Here is a 14,877-nt window from a genome sequence, read left to right on the forward strand (position 1 = left end):
GTTTCTGCGGCCCAGCAGCCACTGGAGCCGAATGGCAGATGGGAACAGCCGTGTTCTCGGTAGGCTTGGTCACAGGGTCGGCCAAACAGGATGCAGCCGGTTCCAGTACCGGCATAACCACGGCCGCCGAGTAGGCCGCACTCGACGTTTCAACCGGGGCCGGAGTAGTGACCGATTTGACAAATGAGGTCGCTGGTGGCAGAGGAAGCGCAACAGTGTCCTCTAGGATCAGGCTCCGCTCCAGCGGCACCGCGCATGGAGTCTCTGGGCGGGGTGGTTCAGGACTTGGAATGGAGGCCCCACTCAGTTCAGCATAGAGGGAAGGGCCTCCTGTGACCAGCCAAATGGTGAGGGGCTGCTTGCGGAGCCACTGGCGGGGCAGAGGATCCCTCACCTTCCCCAGCGCCGCGGCCTCTGTTACGTCATCACGCGGCTCCTTCCACAGTTTCTGCTCTTCACCCTGTCGTCCGACGGGGCTAGCCTCCAGGCTTAGGGGCTCCGCGGGCAGATTCTCGGCCGGTATTCTGGGTGGCCGCTCCCGCTGATTCCGCACAGGCTCCACTTCCCAGCTCACCATCTTAGAAGATGTCACTTTCTGGTGGAGCTCGATATCCCGCCGCCATTGCCACTCCAGGCGGCCGATGCCTCGACACCCGCAGTGTCTCATACCGTCCGGTGGGCAGCACTCGAATGGCGCCAGACAGCCGCAGCCAAATTTTTGCTCTGTGCCACTCCCTCTGCTGGGTGGGGCATTGGCAGGCCTTTCCACCCACTTATCAGGATCCAGTATGAGGGAGCATCAGCGCTGGTCCCCGGGGTGCGTAGGAGGGGGCCCCAGTCCATTGGGAACAACAGCAAACACCTGGATCTCTCCTCTGCACTGGAGCATCACCGCCATCTTGCACCAGTCCTTGTACCTCCCCGGATCTTCTGCTGGTGATGCAGATACGCCACAGCGCTCCCAAATTGTAATCCACAGATATTTGTAATCCAAGCAGCGTTGTCCAAGTCTTTCACCATCCTTTAGGGCAGGCCTACCGCAGAAGATGACGTATTAGCGGCGTTGATCCTGCCGACTACGCCAAGTGTAGGGTCGTGGGCCGGGCTGTTGGGTGGTCCCTCTTCTTACCGCGCAGAGACGAAACAGAGACAAGATGGAGACAGATTCTGGGTGCAACAGGTCCAAGCTTATTGTCCACCGTCCGACTGACGGCCCTCGCAGCACACTGCAATATCTCTCTCTCATGGCCCTCTGTGTCCAGGGCCGCTTCACACACCGTACGTTACACCAGAGACGTATTTATACGTACCGCCTCTTTTCACGCTGTGACGATCCTGTCAGCTCAGTCACTGTGGCCGCCTTAGGCCCGTACACCATCAGCACTTTACTGGTCAGTTTCGCCGTTACAAGTACGGTGCCCTTCACCCAGAGCCTCGTCTCTACTGTGGTTTTTCCTGTCAGGACCACCCCCCTGACGTTCTCTGGTACAGTTTTCCTCACAGCGCACAAACTGTTGTAGTCCTCCTGTCACTGGAGCTCCCCCTGGAGACTGGAACTTTCTGGAACCCTCCTTCAAATTTATATCTTTCCCGGTTCCCTGTAACTCCGCCCCCCATGACCAGCGGTTTCCTAAGCCCTAAGCTGATGTCAAGTCCTTTGCTCACACTCCTCCCTGCCCTCTAATGGTCATCCCAAGGTACTGCACGTCCACTACACTTTCCTAGCTGTTTCCCCACTGTAGTAACTGACACCTATCTAAACTGTGCAAACCTTTCCTTCTCTTTACTGACAAGTCCGTCCGTCAGGTCACCTTCCCTACACACTGTTAACCATCTAGATGCTGTAGTCATTATTGACAGCAGCATTTAAGAGGTTAAACAACTATAGTTGGTACCAACACAAATCATGGCAGATGCAGCAAGTTGTCAGTTATAGTGTACAGCCGACAGCTACAGGATTGTCATCTGTATGGGGATGCCAGTCTCTTATAACGCAGGTCAGTAAAAAGACGTATTGTTGGTCATTAAGGGGTTAATTTAAAGCATACAGTGGGGAAAATAAGTATTTGATACGCTGCCGATTTTGCAGGTTTTCCCACCTACAAAAATTGGAGAGGTCTGTAATTTTTATTGTAGCTACACTTCAACTGTGAGAGACAGAATCTAAAATTAAAAACCATGAAATAAGTATTTGATCCTCTACCAACCAGCAAGAATTTTGGCTCTCACAGACCTGTTAGCTTATTTTTAAGAAGCCCTCCTACTCTGCCCTCATTACCTGTATTAATTGCACTATAGCGCTTACCAAATAAGCTACAGCGGGATCCCAGATACATGGAGCGCTCCGGCTGATCAGCTGTTCGGCACGGCAGCTGGATGTGTCACAGCTGTGTCACAGTCACGAAACATGCGTGGAGAGCTCAACACACAGGTTCTCCATGCATGTGCTGTGACACAGTTGTGACACATGCAGCTGCCGTGCCGAACAGCTGATCAGCCGGAGCGCTCCATGTATTCGGGTTCCCGCTGTAGCTTATTCGGTAAAAGCTATATCTATAAACCCGAACAAATTAGCTCATCTCTAGTCACACTCCCTGCTGCAGTGTGTGAAAACTTGGTCAAGAACTCCAGGAAACATCTAAAGTCTGTAATTACAAACAAAGGTTTCAGTACCAAATATTAAGTTCTGTTTTTCTATTGAATCAAATACTTAATTCATTTGCATTATATTGCATTAAATATGTAAAAATCATACAATATGATTTTCTGGATTTTATTTTTAGATTCTGTCTCTCACAGTTGAAGTGTACCTACGATAAAAAGTTACAGACCTCTCCATTGTTTCTGCACAACATAGAAAAAGATTTTCCAGCGTCTCCAGGAGATAAAATAACAATTGCTTTATTGAAAATATAAAATCTTCTTACCATCAAGTAAAAACAACATAAAGAGGCATATGGAGGGGAGCACTTTCCTACGCGTTTCACCCTGAAAGGGCTTAATCATGGAATGAAGAGGGGTGAGCAGAAAATTTCCTTTTGTGCTCTCCATTGTTTCTAGGTGGGAAAACTTGCAAAATCGGCAGTGTATGAAAACTTATTTTTCCCACTGTACCTTAGCAGCTTCCAGACGAAGGACATATTATGTCTAATCACTATGAATGGAGTGGGTTCAGGAGCTCAAAAAAAAATGGTGAAATTGCAATTTTTTTTCACCAATTTATTTTTCACCAGTTTTGCTGTTTTTTCTGTACATTTGGTAAAGTGAATTCTGTTATTCAAAACTAGAGCTGGTCCCACAAAAATCAAGCATTTACAAGTCTATGTCAATTGAAAAATAAGTTATATCTATTGACCCCTTTATGACCCAGCCTATTTTGACCTTAATGACCTGGCCATTTTTTGCAATTCTGACCAGTGTCCCTTTATGAGTTAATAACTCAGGAACGCTTCAACGAATCCTAGCGATTCTGAGAGTGTTTCTTTGTGACATATTGGGCTTCATGTTAGTGGTAAATTTAGGTTGATAATTTTTGCATTTATTTATGATAAAAATGGAAATTTGGCGAAAAATTCACAATTTTCAAATTTTGAATTTTTATTCTGTTAAACCAGAGAGTTATGTGACACAAAATAGTTAATAAATAACATTTCCCACATTTCTACTTTACATCAGTGCTTGAACAAAAAAGAGAATCCAGCTCCAAGGAATAAAATCAATTTCTTTTATTTAATTCCAAAGAAAAAAGTATGACAAAATCATACATCACGCAGATACCGGGTATACCCATGAGAAAAAGTGCCTGGCTGGAACTGAACGTGTTTCGAACACACATGTGTTCTTAGACTCAGTTGATTATACTCAGGCATGAGACCTATTTATATAAAAGGCTCAACAGGTGTGTCAAAGCGATTTTAACAAAGAACAACAAATATAAAAACAATGCAAAAGATATATATGCAGAAAATATACAAAATTGGACCTATATTAAACAATTATAAAAAAACATGCACAATTTTGAGAGCAATGAAAAAATTAATAATGTAATATTAATTATTTTTTCAAGTTTAGACCCAATGGAACGCTTGTATTGAGCCAGTAAATCTGTCGCATCCCAATGCATTGTTATGGAGAGATGGGAGTGCTTGCCCCTCAGGCCCTCTGTTGGGCTCTATGGCATTTACATTGAAAATTTGGACGATAAGCAGCACGGCCTTTCCATTGATCTCCCCCAAGTCCCCTATGATCTCCTTCTTTTTTACACCCTCCATACCTGATATTCTTACTGCAGCTATGACAGAACAATGGCTTCAAGCACAATTATTTTATTACGCAGATATTGTGATATTGTAGACCCCTTTAACAGAAGCATTCTTCCTTTCCAGACTCAGAGCGGTTTAAACTCCCATTTATGACCTACTTCTCATACTTACAAATCCGCCACCTGGCCTTAACTTTATATAAAAACACAACGTTCTCTACCCCCACTCCCTTCGAACGATTCTGTAAAGGGAATCCCTCTACAAAGGGTTTGTTCGCGGACATTTATAATATACTGTTCACTCCATCATCCCACCCCCCTCCTAAACATGCTTACATGATTAAGTGGGAGAGATACCGGGGGAGGGAACTTCCGCTTCCTATCTGGCAGGTCAAATGGTCTAAGGCAGCTAAATCATCACCATGTATAATACAAAAGGAAAATCAGTACAAGATACTGATGCATTGGTATCATACGCCAGAGGTTTTACATAATATTAACCCTGCCACGTCGGATAGATGCTGGAGATGCCTAGGGGCTGTGGGCACATTGCCACATATATATTCTGTAATAGCCATACTATATCCCCGTTCTGGAAGAGAGGACAGGGGTTGATTTCTCTGATGTTGGATGTAGAGATTCCTCCAGATCCTGTGATTTATCTGCTTAATGCCCCCCCCCCCCCCCCCCCCCGGTGCCTATGAGAAAGGGCCCTGCCAGGCTGCTCCTCCATATCCTAACATTGGCAAAGTGTCTAATAGCCTTGCACTGGAAGAAAAGGTCAGCTCCCTCCATGAAAAAACTGAGGATGAAGATTAAAGAAATTAGACGTATGGATAATCTTATGGCCTGTATTAATAATCAACTTGATTTGCTTAATCGCACCTGGGCTCCATGAGATGACTCTGTAACTAAGCTAACCAGTTAATGTTGCGTGCCTCTTTTCTTTCTTTCATGTCTTTTCCCCCTCCCTGACTTTTTCCCTATCTCTTCCCTGTCCCCCACCTACTCTTAGATGATGCATTAGATGTTTGACCTCATGTTAGTAGGGGCAGCAGTGCTGCGCGTTGTGCCGCTGGAAGAAACTTCTAAAATGTTTTGCATTGTTTTGCTACAATTATACTTGTGTTTATGATGTTATTTGTACAAGAAAATAGGAAATCTTTAAAAAAACTAACAGTTTAAAAAAAAATAAGGGGCACAAACAACACAGGAAAAAAACTGTCTGTGGGGAAAGTTGAAAGGGGCTGTCCTCTACTTAGATGCTAATAACATTTACTCCGGATGGATCACAAACATTAGATCAGTCCAATACCCCCAGTTGTTACCAGCTCGGGAAGTGGCTGGACGTAAACAGTGTATGTCATGGAACATCACAGCTCTGTACACTTTAAAGGGAACCTGTCAGCAGGATTGTGCTCAGTAACCTACAGACACTGTCAGGATGGTGCCATTATACTGACTAAAATGATACCTTGCTTGATGAAATCTGTCTTGTGGTTGTTGTTTAATCTTTATTTTCAGTTTTTAGTTAATGATTTGCCCGTGCCCCTGGGTGTCCTGTGTGTCGGGGGTCTTCATGTGGTGCTCTGATTAGGTATTCATAATGCAGACTGTTGACAGGTCATTGCCCCCTAGTTTGCATAATGAATATCTGTACATACTTTTAAGAAAAAAAAAAACCTTCTGCAGGCCGCCAGCCATGGCACCGGATCTGTAGCATAAGCACATGTTTCATGTGCCAATAACTCATGTTCTTCACGTTATTCAGTTAGGAAAAAAAAAAATGAAAATGGCTCCTGCGCAGTAGCAGCTATCGGTGTATATAACTATGATCCGATAGATGCTACTGCGCATGCACTGGCAGCACCATCTTACTGGAGAAGAAAAAAAAATTCTTCCTCCAAGATGGCGCTGCCCGCACCTGCACAGCAGCGCTCGAAGATTTGTTTTTTTTATCTAGCTGAATAAGATGAAGACCATGTATTATTGGCACATGAAACATGCAATTATGCTGCAGCGCAGAAAATTTTTTATTTTTTTAATTTTTTTTAAGTATGTACAGATATTCACTATGTAAACTAGTAGGCAGGTCAGTGAGGGATCAATGACCTGTCAGCAGTCTGCATTATGAATACCTAATCAGAGTTCCACATGAAGACCCCTCCCAGGCTGCCCCATAGCAGGAGCATATCATTAACTCAAAACTGAAAATAAAGATTAAACAACAGCCACAAGACAGATTTCATCACCCAGGTATCATTGTAATCAGTATAACGGCGCCAACCTGACACTGTCTGTAGGTTACTGTGCACAATCCTGCTGACAGGTTCCCTTTGATGCAGCTCTGCTCTTACTCCACAGCCAGAGCAGATAACAGATGAGCTGCAATTTGCTAAAATGGCCATTAAACAATGTACAGAGCAATGATGTTTGGCTCCCTTCAATGTTTACACCCAGCTGCTGTCATACCAGTGGTGGTAATGATACATTTGACAGTTGTGTAGGCCACATTAGCTCCTATTAAAGTGTAGTCCACACACACACTTCATAAAATTAGTGTTTCTTATGCCTGTTACCAGCTGTTCAGGAATAAGCACACTAAGCCCCCCCTTTGTACTTTTCTGCCTATCTTTATCAGTCTAGCAAGATGAAGAAGGCAGGGAGTAAGGCACATGGGCGTGGAGTTTCAGCAGGGAGAGGACGTGGGGATTCTGCAGGGAGAGGACGTGGGGATTCTGCAGGGAGAGGACGTGGGGATTCTGTGCCTGCTGCGGGCACCAGTGAGTCAGCATCCCCCAGTTTTAGCAGGCAACAGTCCTTTATGCGCAGCTTTGTAGAACCTCGCCGTACCCCACTGCTGCGGGAGGAACAAAATGAAGCCGTTGTCGGATGGATGGCAGCTAACGCATTGACTTCAATGACTTCCACATCCTCTCAGGGCCCGAGCACCGAAGAGCAACCATCTGTCTATTCACCACCTGCCAAAGTGCCCAGGCACTCAGAGAGCCCTGGACAGGAGCCATCACAGTCTCTACTTCTGTTTTCTGAATCAGTTGGCTTGGAAAGAGGGGGCCAGCCAAGCAGCATTCAAGAATGTGAAGAAGAGGGAGTATGCAGTGATGCTCAACTTCTATGTCCCTCGGAATCTGAAGAGCCGGGTGGGCCAGTGCCTATGGTCAGTACGCATCAGATGATGACGAGACTCAGGTGCCACTTTCTGGTGCGTACGGTGCTGGCGAGACAACCCAGGAGAAGCAGGTGTTTGAAGAGTGGAGTGTAGATGATGAGGTCCTTGACCCATCATGGCGTGAGGAACAGGAAGGTGGTGGGAGCAGCTCTGAGGAAGAGATTCCCCGAACGGCCAAAACAGGAGGGAGAGGGAGGGGGCAGACTTGGTTGCCTGTAGCCTCCACTTCGACACCCGTTAGGAGCATTACTCTTTCAAAAGGCAAAACGGGCGCTCCCAAGACTTGCAGTGTGTGGTCCTTTTTTGACACACTTGCAGATGACATTTGCTTTGTCAAATGCAAGCTGTGTCATCAGAGAGTCAAAAGAGGGAAAAATGTCAGCAACCTCAATACAACAAATATGTGGAAACATGTGCCGACCAAGCACGAGGTGGAGTTACACAGACACACTGAAGACGTAGGCCAACGTACAGCACCACCTACCACCTCTTCAGCTCGTGTTGGGGCCTCTTCCTCCAGCTCACACACAGCTGGTTCGGCTTCCTCACAGGATCACCAAGGAAGAACCTCTGGCACTGTTGTCTGGAGACCCAGTGACATTCCACCCACAGCACCACGTTCCCAGTCATCCTCACACTCCCAGGCCACTCTACAGCCATCAGTAGCACAGGCATGGGATAAAAGGCGGCCATACTCGGCAAACCATCCCCGAGCACAGGCTCTGAATGCTGGCATTGCAAACTACTGGCACTTGAAATGCTCTCATTCAGGCTGGTGGAGACTGACACCTTCCGGAACTTCATGGGATTGGCAGTCCCACAATACACCGTGCCCAGCCGCTTTTATTTCAGCAGGCGAGCCTTCCCTGCCCTGCAAAAACATGTGGAGGGAAAAATAAAACATGTGCTACTAAATGCCGTCAGTAGCAAGGTCCACCTGACCACCGATGCGTGGACCAGTAACCATGGACAGGGACGATACCTTTCCCTCACTGCCCATTGGGTCAATGTTGTGGAGCCGGGTACAGATCTGGAGAGTGGCGCTGTACGTGTTCTGCCAACTCCACAGATTGCAGGAATACAGTCTGTACACATTGACCCCTCCTCCTACTCAAGTTCCTCAGAAACAGTGCAGCAGGAGCCTGTTACAACCGATATGAGCACAGCCGTGGCCAAACGTCAACAGGCCGTACTCAAATTAATTTCTTTGGGGAATCGGAGCCACACAGCGCAGGAGCTCTGGAATGCCATCAAGCAGGAGAGCGACGTGTGGTTTGTGCCAGCGACTCTCCAGCCGGGCTTGGTAGTGTGTGACAATGGCCGAAATCTGGTAGCAGCTCTTGGCCTAGGCAACCTCACTCACATCCCATGTCTGGCACATGTGCTGAACTTGGTCATGCAGAGCTTTCTGAGGGACTATCCGGATCTTGATGCACTGCTGCACAAGGTCCGTATAGAGTGCGCTCACTTGCGGCGTTCCAGCACGGCAAGATCGTGCCTTGCTGCTCTGCAGCTCCGAATACGCCTTCTGGAACATCGCATCATATGTGACCTACCCACCAGGTGGAATTCAACGTTACATATGTTGGAGCGGTTGTGTGAGCAGCAGGCAGCAGTCATGGAGTACCAGCTGCATCAGGCGCAAACAAGTCGCACTGTGCGCCGGTCACACTTCAGCACCACTGAGTGGGCCTCTATGAAGGACATCTGCCTCGTTTTCCGTACCTTCGATGATTCCACGCGGATGGGGATGCAGATGATGCACTAGTCAGCATGACTGTCCCCCTTATCTGCCTGCTTCAAAAAACACTGCAAGCACTAAGGGAGGAGGTTTTGGAAGAGGTGGAGGATGAGGAGTCACAAATGCCATCTGCTTCTGGACAGTCTGCGCTACGTGGTTCCTCACAAAGGCCAAGGCAAGAGACACTTTGTGATGAGGATGAGGTAGGAGTCGATGGAGGAGGAAGACATCTCTCCAGAGGAGGGAGGTACACAATGCTCTAGTCGGTATGTACAGCGAGGGTGGGGTGATATGCAGAGCAGTCAGAGATGACGCCTCAAGCAGGGGACAGCGTTGCTTTGGCAGTTGGGAGTCTGCAGCACATGGTTGATTTCATGCTGCAGTGCCTGAGAAACGACCGCCACATCGCCCACATTCTCAACACGACTGATTATTGGGTGTACACCCTCCTAGATCCTCGCTACCGGGACAACTTACAAAGCCTCATACCACCGTTGAACCGGGAGCGTAAACTGCGGGAGTACCAAGACACACTGGTGCAGTCCATCATGTTTTCCATTCCACCCGACAGCAGTGGTGCTAGTGCTTTACAAAGCAGCTCTGTGCGTCGAGGCAGTGGAGGAAACTCGGCACAAAGAGGGAGCAGAGGCAGCGCCTCAGCACAAGGCAAGACCACTATGGCCCTAATGTGGCAAAGTTTTGTGTGTCCACCACAAATGTCTACACCATCACAGACGGCTCCAGTCAGCAGGAGGCAACGTTTCCGTCAGATGGCGACAGACTACATGTCTTGCCCTGTCAGTGTACTCCCAGATGGCTCTTCCCCCTTCAAGTTTTGGGTCTCTAAGCTGGATACATGGCCAGAGCTTAGCCAGTATGCATTGGAGATGCTGGCTTGCCCTGCTGCCAGTGTATTATCGGAACGCGTCTTTAGTGCCGCAGGTGGTGTACTAACAGACCGTCGCACGCGACTATCTTCCGATAACGGCTTCCCATTACTAGTAGTGTGAATGAGGACAGAGCAGGAGACCTTGCCGGACACACATCAGGGGATCAACTGATGTGACTGAGCCCCAGTAACACAGGAACAAGTGTGGTTTGTGCAGACGCCAGTTCAGAGCTGTAACTGGCGGGGTTGGAGGCCAGGGGAAATACTAGAGACAGTGGAGCCAGAGGCCATAGTGGAGCACGGTTACAATCAGTAGTAGTCTACAACATATAAAACCTGCTGCAAGTTGGCCTCCGCCTGCTGCATGATTGATCCTGGGCTCCAACAACTCCAGTTGGTGTTCAGAAGTGCCGTCTTCACAGTGCAATACACACTAGCTCCTGTGTTAGTGGGGTTCAGTAACGTCAGCTGTTCCCCTGCTGTGTGGATGGCAATGTCTCCTGCTGCCTCCACATGCCAAAACCATCAGGCCTCAGCCTGCTCCATGCTTCATCCTGGGCTCCAACAACGCCAGTTGGTGTTCAGTAGTGCCGTCTTCACAGAGAAAAACACAATAGCTCCTGTGTTAGTGGGGTTCAGTAACGTCAGCTGTTCCCCTGCTGTGTGGACGGCAATGTCTCCTGCTGCCTCCACATGCCAAAACCATCAGGCCTCAGCCTGCTCCATGCTTCATCCTGGGCTCCAACAACGCCAGTTGGTGTTCAGAAGTGCCGTCTTCACAGAGCAAAACACACTAGCTCCTGTGTTAGTGGTGTTCAGTAACGTCAGCTGTTCCCCTGCTGTATGGACGGCAATGTCTCCTGCTGCCTCCACATGCCAAAACCATCAGGCCTCAGCCTGCTACATGCTTCATCCTGGGCTCCAACAACGCCAGTTGGTGTTCAGAAGTGCCGTCTTCACAGAGCAAAACACACTAGCTCCTGTGTTAGTGGGGTTCAGTAAAGTCAGCTGTTCCCCTGCTGTGTGGATGGCAAAGTCTCCTGCTGTCTACACAATCACACTACTACTGATTTTTAACCATGCTCCACTTAGGCCTCTGGCTCCACGTCTCTAGTATTTCCCCTGGCCTCCAACCCCGCCAGTTGCTGCTCTGAAGTGGCGTCTGCACTAGCCACACTTGTTCCTGTTTTACTGGTGCTCAGTCACGTCAGTGGATCCCCTAATGTGTGTCCGGCAATGTCTCCAGCTCTGTCCACATTCCCATTTCTAGTAGTGGGAATGTGGACAGAGCAGGAGACCTTGCCGGACACACATCATTGGATCCACTGACGTGACATAACCCCTGTAACCCAGGAACAAGTGTGGATTGTGCAGACGCCACTTCAGAGCAGCAACTGGCGGGGATGAAAGCCAGGGGAAATACTAGAGACAGTAGAGCCATAGGCCTAAGTGGAGGACAGTTACAATCAGTAGTAGTGTACAACCGATATAAAACTTGCTTCAAGTAGGCCTGCTCCGTGATTGATCCTGGGCTTCAACACAGCCAGTTGTTGCTTGGATGTGCCGTCCGCACAGATAGAAACACTCGCTCCTGTGTCAATGGGGTTCAGTAACGCCAGCTGCTCCCCTGCTGTGTGGATGGCAAAGTCTCCTGCTGCCTCCAAAATCACACTACATCTTATTTTCTACTTGCTCCACGTAGGCCTCAGCCTGCTCCGTGATTGATCCTGGGCTTCAACACAGCCAGTTGTTGCTTGGAAGTGCTGTCCGCACAGATAGAAACACTCGCTCCTGTGTCAGTGGGGTTCATTAACGCCAGCTGCTCCCCTGCTGTGAGGATGGCAAAGTCTCCTGCTGCCTCCAAAATCACACTACATCCTATTTTCTACTTGCTCCAAGTAGGCCTCAGCCTGATCCGTGATAGATCCTGGGCTTCAACACAGCCAGTTGTTGCTTGGAAGTGCCGTCCGCACAGATAGAAACACTCGCTCCTGTGTCAGTGGGGTTCAGTAACGCCTTCTGCTCCCCTGCTGTGTGGATGGCAAAGTCTCCTGCTGCCTCCAAAATCACACTACATCTTATTTTCTACTTGCTCCAAGTAGGCCTCAGCCTGATCCGTGATAGATCCTGGGCTTCAACACAGCCAGTTGTTGCTTGGAAGTGCCGTCCGCACAGATGGAAACACTCGCTCCTGTGTCAGTGGGGTTCAGTAACGCCAGCTGCTCCCCTGCTGTGTGGATGGCAAAGTCTCCTGCTGCCTCCAAAATCACACTACATCTTATTTTCTACTTGCTCCAAGTAGGCCTCAGCCTGCTCCGTGATTGATCCTGGGCTTCAACACAGCCAGTTGTTGCTTGGAAGTGCCATCCGCACAGATAGAAACACTCGCTCCTGTGTCAGTGGGGTTCAGTAACGCCAGCTGCTCCCCTGCTGTGTGGATGGCAAAGTCTCCTGCTGCCTACACAGTCACACTACTACTGATTTTTAACCATGCTCCACTTAGGCCTCTGGCTCCACTGTCTCTAGTATTTCCCCTGGCCTCCAACCCCGCCAGTTGCTGCTCTGAAGTGGCGTCTGCACTATCCACACTTGTTCCTGTGTTACTGGTGCTCAGTCACATCAGTGGATCCCCTGATGTGTGTCCGGCAATGTCTCCAGCTCTGTCCACATTCCCATTACTAGTAGTGGGAATGTGGACAGAGCAGGAGACCTTGCCGGACACACATCAGGGGATCCACTGACGTGACAGAGCCCCTGTAACTCAGGAACAAGTGTGGATTGTGCAGATGCCACTTCAGAGCAGCAGAGCCAGAGACAGTAGAGCCAGAGGCCTAAGTGGAGGACAGTTACAATCAGTAGTAGCGGACAACCGATATAAAACTTGCTTCAAGTAGGCCTCAGCCTTCTCCATGATTGATCCTGGGCTTCAACACAGCCTGTTGTTGCTTGGAAGTGCCGTCCGCACAGATAGAAACACTCGTTCCAGTGTTAGTGGGGTTCAGTAACGCCTTCTGTTCCCCTGCTGTGTGGATGGCAAAGTCTCCTGCTGCCTCCAAAATCACACTACATCTTATTTTCTACTTGCTCCAAGTAGGCCTCAGCCTGCTCCGTGATTGATCCTGGGCTTCAACACAACCAGTTGTTGCTTGGAAGTGCCGTCCGCACAGATGGAAACACTCGCTCCAGTGTTAGTGGGGTTCAGTAACGTCTGCTGCTCCCTTGCTGTGTGTATGGCAAAGTCTCCTGCTGCCTCCAAAATCACACTACATCTTATTTTCTACTTGCTCCAAGTAGGCCTCAGCCTGCTGCATGATTGACCCTGGACTCCAACATCGCCAGTTGCTGCTCAGAAGTGTCTTTGGCATGGGTACTCCCTCCTGCCCAGCCTGGTTCCAGCGCGCCTGCTGTTTCTGTGTAGTGTCAACGTCACTTTGCCACGAATACGTTGTCCTGTCGTGTTGCGGTCGGGTTAGCCGAGTCTATGGTGCCTGCAGTTTAGGTGTTTCCTATGTGGGCTGCGGGTTCTGGTAATAAAGGCTGGTTCCGTAGTGCCAATAGGACAAGCACCCCCTGTTGAACTGTGGGTTTTGGTAACTGCGTCCTGCTCGCGGCCCTGCAACTTTGTTGATTATGGGTACCTTGTGCTACCCAGCCCGGTTCCAGCACCGTCAGCTGGTTCTCGGCAGAGCCTTTGACATAGGTGCCTCCTTCTCGGTATCCGAGTTCCAGCAACGTCTGCTGGTCCTTGGTAGTGCTTTAGAGCACAGGTACCTCCTGCTTAGTAACCGTGTTCCAGCACCGCCAGCTGGTCCATGGTTGTGCCATTGGCTCTTGTTCCTTCTGCTGCCCCTCCGGGTTCCAGCACCGTCAGCTGGTTCTCGGCAGAGCCTTTGGCCTAGGTGCCTCCTTCTCGGTATCCGAGTTCAAGCAACGTCTGCTGGTCCTTGGTAGTGCTTTGGAGCACAGGTACCTCCTGCTTAGTAACCGTGTTCCAGCACCGTCAGCTTGTCCACGGTTGTGCCATTGGCTCTTGTTCCTTCTGCTGCCCCTCCGGGTTCCAGCACCATCAGCTGCTCCTCGCTAGTTTCATTTGCTCTTGCAGCTTCTGCTACCCCTCCGGGTTAAGCACTGTCAGCTGGTCCTTGCTAGTTCCATTTGCTATTGTTCCTTCTGCTACCCATCCGGGTTCCAGTACCGTCAGCTGGTTCTCGGCAGTTCCTCAGCCTTCTTGTACCTTCTGCTACTTTTCCAAATTCAAGCTTGTGGAAATGGTTTTTGATTCTCACTCTGGACCTCCCTGATGATGACCCTGAAGACGACGACCCTGAAGACCACACCGAAGAATACCAAAAAGATGACCCTGAAGAAGATGACCAAGAGGACAAAGAACATGAAGACAACCACCAAGATGCAGAACAACAAGAGACAGAAGACCAAGAAGCATAACAACCAAAAGCAGAAGAACATTAAGCATAAGACTAAAAATCTGAGCAAATGATATTATCTAAATTATAAGCAGAAGAAGACTAAGCAGTGTATGGGGCTGAGTCCGTTCCTCCTCGTGGTGCCCCTGGAAAATGCCTGCTGTTGCAGGCCAAACTGAACGCGGACAAATCCTGTTGTAAATCTTTTGTGACAGGCAGAATGGAAGGTGTAATCTTCAAACTTTTATAGATAACAACTACAGGAATGCCTGTCACAAATAAGAATATGATGAAGAAGAATAGGAAGAAGATGAAGAAGTAGAATATGAAGAAGAATAATAGTTGAATAAGAAGAATATGAAGAGTGTAAAA

General features: G+C 48.7%; 1 protein-coding gene across 1 annotated transcript in view; it reads right to left on the reverse strand.

Moving 5' to 3' along the window:
• SNRPF (small nuclear ribonucleoprotein polypeptide F) overlaps positions 1-14,877 on the reverse strand; it is a 247,102-nt gene that overhangs the window by 133,841 nt on the left and 98,384 nt on the right. The window lies entirely within an intron of this gene.

Source organism: Dendrobates tinctorius, unplaced genomic scaffold, assembly GCF_039654945.1.
Source record: "Dendrobates tinctorius isolate UK_male_01 unplaced genomic scaffold, ASM3965494v1 ptg000035l, whole genome shotgun sequence".
Classification (NCBI taxonomy): Eukaryota; Metazoa; Chordata; class Amphibia; order Anura; family Dendrobatidae; genus Dendrobates; species Dendrobates tinctorius.